The 12,929-nt window shown below is 34.8% G+C and overlaps 1 pseudogene; it reads right to left on the bottom strand.

The window, feature by feature from the left end:
- Positions 1–2,376: 2,376 nt before the first annotated feature.
- LOC149217765 (uncharacterized) lies at positions 2,377–12,177 on the bottom strand (annotated as a pseudogene).
- Positions 12,178–12,929: the final 752 nt, after the last annotated feature.

Genomic DNA, 12,929 nt, shown 5'->3' with positions numbered 1-12,929 from the left:
TCACTAACAGCATCATATTCATTGACTTCTCTTATTCTTAATGTAAATTTAAACACTCATCATAACTTTAATTTTTTAACACATGTTTCCCACTTAAATCCAACTTCCACTCCTAATTTCAAGAATATTTTCGAAGAAAAACTTTAAATAAATAAATTTGTTGACATTATTCAAACAAATAGCTCCAAAAAAAAAATCATGAAATACTTGTGTGTAACAAGAGCCACGTGGTGGAAATGTCACTACTCTTTTGTTTTCTACATGTATTTTTAGAGGAAGTCATTCATGTATCAAATGAGTCACCTTTGAGTAGCCTTTCCTAGGATCTATTTCAATACATAGGTTCAGATAGGTTGGAATGTTTGGATCCTTACAATTTTTTCTTTTCATGATGAATCTACCAATTGTGTTCCAATTTATTTCAGCACTTGTCTCAAATATAAAGGGAAAATTGACTATTGAAAGTTGCACAAGCATTGGGAATTTAAATACCTTTCATTTCTAGATTGAATGAGTAAGTAATTTCTTCATTACGTGTTTAGTATTACCATAAAACCATGGAACTTCCTTTATTTCTACTAATTGTTCTTCTATTTTCAACTCTTTCCTTGGTAAGTACATCTTAAATGCATGCATGAATAATGTGAAATATTACACCAAATAAAAAACCCTATATTCCACATTTGTCTTGTAAGAGTGACACGTACATAAATAGGCATTCACAAAAATTCTTATAAATAGAAATGCACAAATGCATAGAAATATGTTTCAAAATAACACATATAGAACACAAAGACCAGTACATCCAGCCTCTAAATTTCAGACATGCAACCCATGTAGACATACCTATTTATGACAATGGATTGATCACACTTCACATTAATTACAAGTAATCTACCTTTATCTAGTTAAATGATGTCACCTAGAAGAAACCCCAGATTATGATATTGAACTTCTTAAAAATGGTACACATATTGGGGAAAGAAGTAGAAAAAAAAAATTAACAAAAAATAATAATAAATAAATAAATAAAATTGCAAAAGTTATAGCCCCATTGATATTGTGCTATCTGCAAGGAATTTCATGATAACTTTCACATCAACTAAACAATATTTACCAACTTGAAAAAAAATAAAAAATAAAAATCCACACCATACTACTTATTTCATATTATCCTTTTCATCTCTTGCCATTGTAAGTACATCTTAAATACATGCATAAAAAATGAAAATATTACTCCAAACAAAAAAACTTTTCATTTCGCATCTACTTGTAAGGTTGACAGATATTAAAATGGCTTTCTTGGAAATTCTTCCCTATTGAAAATTCACAAATGCAAAGAAAAATGTTTCAAAAGAACATTATGTTACATATAAAACACAAAGAGAGGTATGTTTAGCTTAAAGAAATTTCAAACATGCAATCCATATAAACACTTATTTATGACTCGACCTATTAGTTTAAACTTATATTAGAAGATCGCACTTAGCATAAAATAGATGTGATTCACCTTTATCTAGTTAAAAGATGCCATCTGCAACAAACACTCAATTATGATACTAGACTACTTAAGAATGGTATAAATTTTGAGATAAGTAGACAATTCAAATAATGTTTTCATTATAAAATCTAGCACCATTGATCTTGTGCCATCTGCTAAAAAAAAGTACTATAATCTTAACATAATTTCAACAATATCCAATAGACTGGACAATAATTAAAAGATTCCACGCCATATTACTGATTTTGTTACCCATTTTTTCTCTTGCCATAATATGTACACCTAAAATACATCCATATAAATGATAAATATTACATCAAATTAAAAAAACTTCATTCCACATTTGCTCGTAAGAATGACATATACATAAAATGGTTTTCGTGAAAACTCTTCTCTATAGGAAACTCAAGAATAAGGTTCTAAAGGCACATCATCTTACATTTAAAATGGAAAGACCAATACATCCAACCTAAATAAATTACAGACATTTTCTCATTTATAACAGTGAGCCTCTTAAGCCTATACTTCCATTAGATGAATACATTTTACATTTAATTAAAAGTGATTCACTTATATCTAGTTGAATGATGCCACCACGAATGAAATCCCTTGCAAAATATGGCAAGTTGCTTCTTCAAAGATCACATGTAGGAATTTATTTAGACAAATAAAACCAAAGGTGAAAGGATTCAATAAGTTAAACCTCATCCAAAATAAATTTGCAAATTAAATCACAGTAGAGTCGTCAAACTGAAATTTTAAAAAGGAAAATATAAACAGGTTCCTATTAGATGAATGCCTACAAAACGAAACCAGAACAAGTCTCCTTGATTCATACATAATTATTGTGTACAAGCAAGATATTCAAGGCTAATTCAATAAGTTGAATCGGAAATAGGCACAACATCAAAACTCCATAGCTACAAGGCATTCTCACCGTCCGAAAATAAAGTTTCACCAATACCCACACCCTGTAATGACTAATCTCGACTTCCCTTGAATACAACAACTATAACAACCACAGATATGATTCCAAAGATGGAAAGTCCTCAGAGATCACCAATTGTGAACTTCCTCCAATTTGGGAGATTTTTCAGTGGCAACGCCATCTTCAACATTAGGAGATTTGTTGAAACCATTATTAAATGGAGGAAGTAGTACCTCAGGGTGGCCTACTGAAACATTGGTCACAACCAATGTATACATATCAACATAATTATATTGATTAACTTCAGCTTTGGATTTTGGTACAGAAGATATTGTAGGGGTTTTCACTTCTAAAACACACAAGAAATGGGATCTATCAATAGACATGATATTGACGTCAGAATCAAAATAATTATACCATTTTCGTTTATGTATATTCTTCATGGGTTAAAAACTCACAGGCTAGAATACCATATTCTTGACCACGAAATAATCAAAATTAGAAAACTCAATGGAGTATGTAGGCAACGTGAAACTTAACTATTTGGTAGCAAATTTTCAATTGGAGATGTCGTGTAATGGGGATACAGGGTTTTGAAACCCTAGATCATCATAACTAGGGTTTGTGGATTCCTAATTGAAGTTGTAATGGGAATTCGTAATGTTTTTCGTTTTAAATCCCTAGAAAAATTCATCCTTTGGGGTAGTTGTTAGGAAAATACTGAGGGCGGGGGAGGAGCGCAGGCGTGGGTGAATTAGTATTTTTATTTCAATTATTCTTCATTTTCAAATTCAAAAAAGTGTACGCTATTAATCTTTAGAAAACTCACGTGTGTATGTGGCTTTAGTGAGTGAAAATGGTGTATGTGTAGATTACTAATTTTTCACAATTTCCATCAGTGATTAACTTAACCATTGTATTATTAGTCATTCATTATGCATTAACCATGAGAAGTAAGACAAAATAAACCATAAAAAATAATCAACACATCAACATATAGGGACACTGGTATTTTTAGGTGGAAACCCAATTTGGGAGAAAACCACCATTGTTGTCATCTCTTTCTTCTTTCTTATTATAAAGAAAAATATTCATTACATCTTATATTGGTGCAGACTCTTACCAGTACATAGGGTCTTACCTGCGGTAGGATACAACCTCTACAAATTCTCCAGCTCCAACTGGAAGGAAGCTCCTACTTCCTCACTAAAGGCTCCAACCCTCAACACCTTTGTGGACCACATTTCAGAATTTCATATTAGATCCACTTGTCTCAAATACACATCAAAAAATTGCAGGCCACTTTTCATCAAAATTTCAAACAAGACCCACACCCAACAATATGCTCAATCACCAAATACCAATAACCACTCTAAAACCAAACACTGAATACTGAAAATTAATTACCCTTCTAAAGAAAACACCAATCAAATCCCGCTAAATACCAAAATACCAAAACGAACCAACTCAATTTATTTTTCTCATCAACAAGCCAAGCCATACACCATACTCAAGACAATTGTCAACATACTCATCAAGACATCCTTGATTATCAAAAACAAAAAACATTCAATGCCAATTCACTGTCATAACCAAACAGCACCACAAACCCTATCCAAAATCAATTTAGTAAATATATGTGATTGTCATTAAAGAAACCCATGTATATACGCACCTTTCATGCATAATACTATTGTACATATCTCAAATCAATATTAGCCAAATCATGATATCTATCAAACTCTCTTTGCAGAAAACGTAGCCTTTGAATACAATACTTTCTGTGACAAGTTCATCAAGATGCTAAAGCCATTCAAACCCTCTCTTCAACAAGTTTATCAAGATGCAAAATGACAAACCAAAAAATTCTCATCAACTATCAATATACTCATCAATAAACAACAAAACAACTGTAATATAAAAACTTTCATACAATACAATGACAACAATCAACTAGAGCCAACAACAAGCAATAATATTTAATCAAACCACATTAACTCAAATTGCGTACGTGATTGTTATAGTGTAGATCTGTGTATGTATGTGATATTCAGGAATACAACCAGTGTATAAATCTCAACATATTAAACACATAAAACCCTAACAAAACATCATGTATCACAACAACTTCAACTCTGAATATACAACAACTACAATCACATCATTATCATCATAAATCTATAAAATGGCATGCCCATGACCACACTTTTCAAGTCAAATTTCTACAATAAGAAAATCAAACAAGCCTATCCATTATATTTCCAATACACTTTCATATCTCTCAAATATGAGCTTTCTCCTTTCTCCCTGGTGCACTCATATTTCAAAGCATATATCAGAAATGAATAATTCATCAAATGCACACTATCTCTACTACTCAATATCCTACTCCTTTTATAGCCTTTTGCTTTTCCAATACCATAGGAAAATATTTTACGTTTGTTAGGATATTCCAACACATAGGAAATAGTTAAGTATAACTTGGTCTAGTGTAGAGTTAGGTAAAGTGTGTTTCTTTACTATGTACTTTTGTAACTTACAATCCAACGGTCATGATATGTTCTAGACATGAAGTGATATGACGGTTCATTCTCTCCTCGGTATTACCGACACTTGATCAGTGGCTTGTCACTTGATTGGTCCATGATCTCTATTTGAGGGTCATTTGTAGGGTAAATGTTCATGAGAGAATCTTATGTAAATTTTCATTCTTTTATTAATAAATTGCCTAAAGTGGCCGCGTTGGCTCAGGTCGTGAACTTGTTTCCCTCTTTGAGGGTTTTAACCATGTCAAGAAAATTGGTGTATTGATCTGTGATCTATTTGTGACCGGTGTCCTTTGGTGTTCTGTTTGAGGAACTTACCCTATAAATTCCTACATGGTATTAGAGCTATTTGAGGGCCGCATCCATTGGTAATCGAAATCTGAAGCTAGTACAACTGCATCCGACTGTCGTTTCCTAGATCCACTATTTTTTACTGCTTTTGGGCCGAGAGAACTACTCTATTGTGTTAGGATCATCTATTCCAGTGAGGAACCCCTTTCGTTTCACGCAAAAAGGTTTTCGGTAGCCCTAGCTACGTCATTTTTAAGATTTAGATGTATACAGTCTTTATTTGCAGTTCTAGCTATTCATCTCTCTGTTTATTTCGGTTTATTTAGATCTCTGTTTTTTATTACAGGATCTATACCTTTCATTTTTGTGTATGCTCTTTGCCCCACGACTCTGTGTGATCTGGACAAATCAGAAACATAAAGGAAGGATTTTTCTCATGCATATGCTCTTTTCCGCCACACCTTAGTGTGATCTCAGAAAATCGGAAACATTGAGGGAAATATTTAGTTTCCGGCTAAAGCTAACTTCAAGCCGTAAGGTCTGTTTTTTTTTTGTATATATGTGTTGGGTTTTGTGGTTTTTGTTTTGTAGGAAAAAAAGAGCTTTTTCAGGTAAGCAAGCACCCCAAAGCTTCAGTGACCAAAAAAAAAATCCTTCTTCTTTTCCAAAAATTATTAACCTTTTAAACTAGCTCACTTGGTCCAAAGTTACTTTATGAAAATAGAGGTCTTGAGTCCAAGTCTTTCTTTTTGGTGAGTTACTTTTTCAAAAAGCACATGTAAATTTTGTTTTAAAGTTACTTTATGTAAAAATGTTCACCCATTATAAAAAGTGAGTCACTTATAATTCTAAAGTCTCTTTATCTTTTATTTAAGTTACAATTTAGTGGATAGCTCATAAAGTACCATTGTAAAAGTGACTTTCACTTATTTATAAAAGTGAATCACATAAAATCTTTTTTTAAAGTGAGCTAATTAGATTAAGTTTGGAAGGGGCGCAAGGGGCGGGGAAATTTTTTTTAAATATAACATTATCATTCATTTCCGCACATTCACGCACTTTGTCGGCATCTTCAACAACTTTTCTTCAAAAAGCCATAACTTCTTCATCTGGAAGCCGTTTTCAGAGCCGTTTTTTTTTAATCAGCCTAATTTTTCGAGATCTTTCTGTTGAAACACTTACTTTCAACATCTACACCTTCAGTTTCTGTTAAAATGAAAATTCCATGCCAAGTTATTCTTGATATCACCAACTACTTCCAATGGTGGTCCTACATTGTCGATTTACTTAAAAGTAAAGGTCTTTACAGAATAGCCTCAGGCCAAGAAACCAAACCTCAAGATGAAGATAAGGCAGCCAAATGGAAAAATAGGCAATATCAAGAATGTGGGTTGATATGGATGTCTATTTCTCCAGACCTTAGATTCCATATCGCAGAACTTGATACTCCTAATGAAGCAATGAAACAGCTCACTAAAGTTTTTGGAATTAAAAATAAAATTAGAGCCCATCAACTTGAAAATGAGTTTCTTACATTGGACCCCAATAATTTTTCTTCGATTGAAGATTTTTTTTCCAAGTTCAAGACCCTTAGACTTCTCTTGGAAGGTTTTAAGGTTAAGAAAGAAGATGGTAGTCTTATCTATTCCATTCTTACTAAGTTGGGACCAGCCTACTCTGTGTTTGTTTCCACCTTCCATTCTACTAAAGAAGCCTTTATTTCTCAAGGATAAGACTACAAGTCCCCCTCTTTTGATGCATTTTGTGATTCTTTAATAAGAGAACAAGAAAAGTTCTTATATATTGGTCTTCTTAATCTTGGAAACTCTTCTAAGGAAACCTTAGCCACCTAGCAGCAACCAAATTCAAAGAATCCTAAGAAGAAGTATCCTAAAAAGAATGGTCCTAAACCAAACAAGGGTCCTAAGCAATTTCAGTCTCAAAATGATAAGGCAAATAAAAACAAAGGGAAGAAGATTGATAGCCATTACCACTTTTGTAATCGAGATGGCCACTTAGAATCCATATGCTTTAAGAAGATGGAATACTTGGAAGTAGCAATGAAGAAGCATAACATCCATTTGGAGCACTCTTCAACTTCAAATTCCTCTTCAGGAATAGCACTTTCTACATGTTGTCAAGCATCTCGGTCTGGTTATGCACTAAATGTATCTTCTCTTCTCATTCTCATGAGTGGCTCATTGATTCTGGAGCTTCTTATCACATGGCCAAAAACAAAGCCATGTTTTCTTCTTTAAATGATTGTAACACCAAAAATATATATGTTGGTGATGATAGAGCTCTTAGTGTTGTAGGGACTGGAACTGTTCATCTAGACAATGGTCAATTTAATTATGTATTATGTGTTCCAACCTTATCCTGCAACCTTCTATCTGTATATCAGATAACTCATTCGGGTGAAGGTAAAATCGTTGAATTTTCACCTCACGATGTTGTAATTAAGGACCTAAGAGATCCTAGACAGATTTTAGCTACTGGCATTGCTGATGATTCTACAAGGTTGTATAAGTTTAACAACTTTGGGTCATCAAATCTTCCCTCGGTATTTGTTGCTCATAATGATGAAGTGAGCAAACTTTGGCATGAGCAATTTAGTCACTTAAACTATCGCTCCCTTCAAAATCTATGTAAAGAAAATATGGTGACAGGTCTTCCAATGGTATCTTGCAAAGATGGTGTTTGTTCCGGATGTGTAATTGGAAAACATCATAGGGATAGTTTTGAAAAACATGCCTCTTGGCATGCCTCAACCCCTTTACAACTTGTGCATAGTGATTTATGTGGTCCACTTCCAGTTGTTTCATTCTCTGGCTACAAGTATTTCTTAACTTTCATTGATGATTTCTCCATACGCACTTGGGTATACTTCTTAAAACTCAAGAGTGAAGTATTTAACATGTTCTTGGCCTTTAGGACCTTTGTTGAAAAACAATTTGGACATCAAATTCTTAGGCTAGGATCTTCTAATGGTGGAGAATATGTTAACAACAAAGTCATCAATTTTTGCACTAAGAATGGAATTCAAATGCAACATATTGTTCCATATACTCCACAACAAAATGGTGTAGTTGAAAGGAAGAATCGCACCTTAAAGGAAATGGATAATTGTATGCTTTAATCTAAAGAACTTAGTCTTAATTTTTGGGCAGAAACAATTAACTGTGCAAATTACATAGTAAATCGCACTCCTACTAAGGTTTTAAATAATATCACTCCAGAAGAAGCATGGAGCTCAATTAAACCAGATGTAATTCACTTTCATGTTTTTGGAAGTGAAAAAGCATGGGACCATATTCCTTATGAGAAACATAAAGCTTTAAAACCTAAGAGTGAAAAATGTATTTTTGTTGGATATTCTGAAGATGTCAAAGGATATAGAATTATTCCACTTAAGTCCAAAAATGTTATCATTAGAAGAGATGTAAAGTTTGCTGAAAATATATTGGCCTACGAACCTAGTTCAGCGGATGTGCCACCTCTCTCTATCCCTTCTACTTCTAAAAATATTTCTTCTTCAGATGATGACAGTGAGGATGACAATCCTCCCCCACCTTCTCAAGATCCTCCTTCAACTCCTCATCTTCCAAAATGGGTTCGTGCTACTCAGGATGGAACAGGTGCTCTTGTCAATGATCTTACAGATCAGCGACGTACACATTCTCAGTTCAATAGAGCCTCTTCTTTACTAGCTCAAGCTTCAACGAATTATGATCCTGACACCTTTGCAGAAGCTTCAGGCCATCCAGATTGGGACACAGATATGAATGAAGAATATCGTTCATTATTGGCAAATGATACATGGGATCTTGTTCCTCTTCCAAAGGGGCAAAAACTTGTTAGATGAAAATGGGTTTATAGAACCAAGTATGGACCAGATGGAAAAGTTGATAAACATAAAGCTCGTCTTGTTGCTAAGGGTTTTTCACAAGTTGAAGGCATCGACTATACTGAAACCTTCTCCCCTGTTACCAAAATGAACTCTATTCACCTTGTTCTTTCCCTTGTTGCCTCTTTCAAATGGGAAGTCCATCAGATGGATGTTAAATCTGCCTTATTGCATGGGGACTTGCATGAAGAAATCTATATGGAACAACCTACTGGCTTTATACAAACAGACTCCAGCCTTGTATGTCGGCTTAAGAAAACTTTTTATGGTCTCAAGCAAGCCCCTCGGGCTTGGTATGCCAAAATGGATAGCTTTCTTTTAGAAACTGACTTTTCTAGGTGTCATTCTGACAATATTGTCTACACCAAGAAAGTGGGCAAGTCTCTTATCATTCTTGTTCTTTATGTTGATGATCTTATCCTTACTAGTAGCAATCCCAGCCTTATAAACCATGTGAAGTCCAGCCTTAAAAAGAAGTTTGAAATGACAGACTAAGGACACTTGCATTATTTTCTTGGTCTTCAAGTCTTGCTATCCAAGGAAGGTATTCCCCTTTCCCAGTCCAACTATGCATGTGATCTTCTACGCCATTTTCACATGGAAGACTATAAGCCAGCCCCTTCTCCCTTTCAGTCTGGAGCCAAACTTTCAGTAACTTGTACTTCCCCTGAATTTGATGTTACCTTATACCGTCAACTTGTAGGAAAACTTTTGTATTTGACCCATACTCTTCTTAACCTTTCCTTTATTGTTGGCATTATTGCTCGGTTTATGCAAAACCCACATGAAAGTCATTGGAAAGCAGCTAAAAGAATACTTCGTTATGTTCGAGGTATAGTTCAGTTTGGGATTCATTACAGTGCAGAAGCATCTCCTCTATTGGTTGGTTCCACTGATTCCGATTGGGCTGGTGAACCTGATGATCAAAAGTCTACTGCAGTTTATGTGTTCACTCTTGGTTCAGGACCTATTACATGGGCTTGCAAGAAACAAAGTACCATTTCTCTTTCTTCAGCAAAAGTAGAGTATCGTGGTGTCATAGAAGCTAGTAAGAAAGCCCTGTGGCTTCGTTATATGCTGTCAGAGTTTGGCTTTCAACAGCAGCATCCGACTACATTTTGGTGTGATAATCAAAGTGCCATTCAACTATGCAAAGATCTTGTCCAACATCAGCGCAGCAAACACATTGAACTGCACATGCACTTCATCAGAAATCTCATTCATGACCATGTTCTTGAAGTGCAATATTGTTCAACAGATGATCAAATTGCAGACATCTTTACAAAGGCTCTCACAGAGGTGAAGTTTACTAAACTTCAATTTATGGTTGGAGTTCACGAAGTTGTCACTAAGGGGGGATAGGCTCTAATGCCTCCTTCCTTCTCCTATTGTGTCATATTTGTACATCCTTCAATCCTATCCCAAGTTGTTCTTAGGGGGGGATGTTAGGATATTCCGACGCATAGGAAATAGTTAAGTATAACTTGGTCTAGTGTAGAGTTAGGTAAAGTGTGTTTCTTTACTATGTACTTTTGTAACTTACAATCTGACGGTCACGATATGTTCTAGACATGAAGTGATCTGACGGTTCATTCTCTCCTCGGTATTACCGACACTTTATCCGTGGCTTAACACCCGATTGGTCCATGATCTCTATTTAAAGAGCATGGAGGGTCATTTGTAGGGTAACCATTCATGAGAGAAGCTTATTTAAATTTTCATTCTTTTATTAATAAATTTCTTGAAGTGGCCACGCTAGCTAAGGCCGTGGATTGTTTCCCTCTTTGAGGGTTTTAACCATGTCAAGAATATTGGTGTATTGATCTTTGATCTATTTGTGAGCGGTGTCCTTTGGCTTTCTATCTGAGGAACTTACCCTGTAAATTCCTATAGCGTTTGTTATTGGTAATTATTGACGGGATCAAATAGACAATGGTGACACAAAATCATGGGAGATTACCATGGGAAATTCTCATGGTTTTTAATTTTTCATGTGCAGGGTCACGTACACAACTCTTGTTCATACAACCTACATATGTATGTGACTTTTCTTCACAAGATTCACGTATGGTTTTGTAAACTTCACTTTATTTAATCTTCTTCAAATTAAAACTATGAAAAAACTATCAATATTCTTCTTGGTCCTATGCAACACCTGTATAAGTATCTATATCATCTGCAAATCTCTGTAGACATCAAGAATCATCATCCATCCTAGATATAATAAGGTGACATCAAGGAAAACACATTTGATATCCAGGTTGACATTAAGGACAACACATTAGCCATAATTCCAACAGTGGTATAGTATTTTATTTTCTTGTTGGACTCTTTCCTAGAAACCTTGGCATTGTTTCTTTCCTTCTTAACAGGGGATGGTGGATCATCAACAAAATTAACTTTTTCCTTCCTACCTTTGATCTTTCATGCAACTGTTTCATAAGCCCAAGAAGCTTCCTCCAACATATTAAGGTACCAAGACAAACCCTAATATCTTTTATGGGACCCCTGATCTCTACAGCCCATTTCCCCCATGTACATTGCTTAATCCCCCTCTACAAATTATTCCTCTTTCTCCTTGTGCTCTTAGTCATCGATCCATTGAGGCCCTGAGCTTTATTAAATGCAAAAAAACTAAAATCAATAAAAAATTGTTGTGAAAATTAACTGAAATTTTAAAAATAAAAAACAAAGAAAAACATTGAGCTAGCTCACCTAATGAAAACCCGAAACCCTTGGTGGATGTCAGTCATTGCTAATGATTCTTCTTCTTATTCTTATTCTAATATCTCTCCTCGAAATTGAGGAAAACGACATCGTCAAAATCATCATCATCATCATCATCATTGACATTAGCGTTGACATCAAAGGTCTCCACCGAAGCACCTCCATTGATAAACTCAAAGAACTTATCAAAATTGGGTCATATATCCCTATAAATCACCTACTGACCTCAGCTCACAGGGGGGATTATAAATTCCAAAATGAAAGCACGTCCACACATTCTTCTTTTCTATTAACTCAAAAGAAAAACAAGTGTTGTGACCTACCTGCGAGACTCAAACCTGCAAGCAAATAATGTCCAAACCCAAATGATAGTATTCTTCCTCTGCACCAGAGTTAAAGGTTCCTTGCTCAAAATTTTCACTGAGGTGTTATTGATAGGGGAAAGAAAATACAAGTACCACCACACTTTCATATTTAATGATCTCAACAGCCATATTGGTAGGTTCTCCTCCTTATTAATTAACACATTTACCATAGACCACTCGTACCTTGTTGCATTGCTTACTTCGGACTCTGTAGCCGTAATGCGACAATGCAACACCGATGTAAGCCACATGCAGAACAAAAACCCAAAGTTAGCCCTATTTTTTTCGAAAAAATTTGTACAAAAAAATTAATATAACTTCGTGGATCCTACATGTCACTACAGAATAGCGACATAAAAATTGGTACTTCCCCACATCAAGTTAATTTCTCCATGGAATACACTATGGGTTTTTTTCAACTAGTGACTCATTGTAGTAGCTAGGGCTCGATAGTGTCTCATGGTAACTTGGTGAAGAAAGCTTCATGAAAACAAAGAGATGAATGTGTCTCTCTTTAAAATAGTTGTAGCTTTACCTAAGAAAAACCTATGATAATTTTGATCTATGGCTCTCCTAGTAGATCATAAGTAAGAACCAAATTAAATATAACCTCAGTAGCTTTGCAATCTCATGGATCCTCAACCATAAGTGGTTGTGAAATGGC

Source organism: Pinus tabuliformis, chromosome 1_1, assembly GCF_031772625.1.
Source record: "Pinus tabuliformis cultivar Carrire ecotype Pingquan chromosome 1_1, CPIR1, whole genome shotgun sequence".
Lineage (NCBI taxonomy): Eukaryota > Viridiplantae > Streptophyta > Pinopsida > Pinales > Pinaceae > Pinus > Pinus tabuliformis.
The sequence above is the reverse complement of the archived record's forward strand: the minus strand, read 5'-3'. Positions and strand labels throughout refer to the sequence as shown.